Source organism: Eurypyga helias, unplaced genomic scaffold (assembly GCF_000690775.1).
Source record: "Eurypyga helias isolate BGI_N326 unplaced genomic scaffold, ASM69077v1 scaffold6725, whole genome shotgun sequence".
Lineage (NCBI taxonomy): Eukaryota > Metazoa > Chordata > Aves > Eurypygiformes > Eurypygidae > Eurypyga > Eurypyga helias.
In genome coordinates this window covers 10912-13221 of record NW_010250737.1, presented here as the reverse complement: position 1 = coordinate 13221, position 2310 = coordinate 10912, and positions in this window count along the sequence as shown.

Genomic DNA, 2310 nt, shown 5'->3' with positions numbered 1-2310 from the left:
GGAGTTGGAATACTGAAGGGAAAGCACTGTGTTTGGGACGATGTCAGTGAAGTTGGGCTTTTTTCCATGTGTGTGCTGTGGCAGAAGTGACTAACGGTGCTTTAATGCTTGTGAAGGGAGGGAGAGTCAAGTGAGTCAGGGCACAGCAAGGATCCCTGTTAGGAAGAGGTATGTCCTGGTTTGGTGGGTCAGAAGAGAAGCAAGTACTGATGCTTGGAAAAAATTAGGAGTAAGGAAATTACCCTAGAGATGGGATGAGATATCTCTTCCTCCTAACAGACAGGGTGAAGGAAAACATACAAAGTAAAATACTTTTTCTATGCTACCCTAGCTTCCCCATGAGTAAACAGAAAGGTGCAACTATGTGAAGGCCTTCAGGCCTGCCTGGAATGTGAGAAACCACTCCAGAAAGGAAAAAGGCTTAAGCAGCTCTGTTTCCAAACACAAGCAGATTTCTTCACTAAACACAGGTGCTGCTAATCCTTTGCACTGAATTTGCTTAATGTCACATTTGGCCACACATAGCTACACTATGAATTGTACATCCATGGGAATTGCTGGTGGATAGCAAACGGATACAGGATCAGAGTACGCCTGGTCTAGACTCTTGCCTGGACTGTGATGGAAGAGAAGTGGTAATGGCAGTAAGTCCTATGTTAAGCTCCAACATAAAAAAATACCACCTGTAATGCTGTTAAATGGATAATACTGTGTGGAGGTTGTATGAGCTGATAGAGTGTGTGTGGCAGAGTGGCAGAGCACAAGTTCCTGCTGGGTTTTGGCTTGTGTAGCTGGGGAAATGCTGGTGGGCTCTGCCCTGTATTGCTCTCAGGCTGCGGTCAGCAGTGCCTCTTGTCTGCGGCTGTGAGGAAAGCAAGGGAAGACCAAGCCAAACCGCTAAAAGACATACGGCTATTTTTATGTTGTAAGCTAGCCAAGGACAGTGGGAAAAACAATCGAGTGCATGCGGAATATGGGGATTTGCACCAGGAAACAGCGTATCTGCTGTTACAAGCTTCATAAAATAAATGTTTGATTAAGGGTCAAGGGCTTGCCAAATCCAGCCTTCCTCAGGACTTTGTAAATCTATGAGGCAGTTACACCAGAAGAAAGATTTTCAGACTGACCTTAGAAAAATCAGAACTAACCCCTGCCTCAAGAACAGAGTCTCAAGCTAGCTGTAGGGTCAGCAACATTGGAAGAGCTTGCACCAAGGCAGGGAGAGCCTGGTTTTCCACATGGTCAGGATGTACTGCTGGGAAATAGCTTCCTCCTTTACAGTGGAGCTGGGAAAGTCTTCTGTGGTACAGCACGTTGCCATTTGGCAGGAATCCTAGCACACCAGCACCATAAGGGAGCAAAGAGGAAAAAATGGCAGCAGGTCTGTGAAAGGTGGAAGTAGTGTGGGATGTGGGAAGAAGCTGGCAATAATGGAAAGCTGTGAGCCTAACATGGTAGGATTTATTCCCACCCCAAACCTCTCAGAGACCTGAAAAATTTAAATCCATCATACTGCATTCTGACTGTGTTTCAGTAATTAATAGGCTTGCTTGTAAATGGTGTGGAGGAGATGTATTTGCAGAAGGGGAGGGTGCACTTACCTGCAGGGTGATTTGAAAAGAGCTCCTAAAGGAATTGCTCCAGTAGGCGGAAAAGCCTGGATTTCTTTTGACAGACTATCATAGTCAGGACTATACTTCACTCCCGCCACCCTCCAGGAGAAAAGAATATGAAGTGTTGGCAGTTTTTTAGGAACTGCCTGTACATCTCTTCTTTTTCAGGTGAACTTGAGTCCAAGCAGGCTTTGCAGGAGATGGGCTCAGAGCAATTGCTCAGAGGGAGGGCAGGGGGGAAAGTGGAGGGACTAAACTCCCAGTGATAAATGAATCCGTAGGTTCCATGGGGGATGTGCTGTGAAGTTTGAGCTCAGCCCTGCCATGTTTTCTCACAAGCTCTGAATGTAGGTGCCTGCAAGCCTTGAGACAGCTGCTCAGCAAGCCGCAGGCATCGATACAAGCCATGCGGGGGCTCTTCCTAAAGACTACAGCACCTTTCTTATCCTCTAGTTTTCACTGTGGTAGCATGGAGGTGGGTGAGGGTCTGCGGGTCCAGGCAGGACACAAGTGTGCTGCGTGAGCAACGTGGAGAGCCAGGAGCTTTGCAGGGGAGCAGAAAAGTCCCTGCAGCAGCTGCTGCTCGAAAGGTGTGTGGGGTTGAGGAGGGACAGCCCCCGGGGATGCTGTCCCTGGCTGCAGGTTGCTGTGCCAACCACGGAGCGCATGCACTAACTTAGCACTGCCCAGGCTGGGT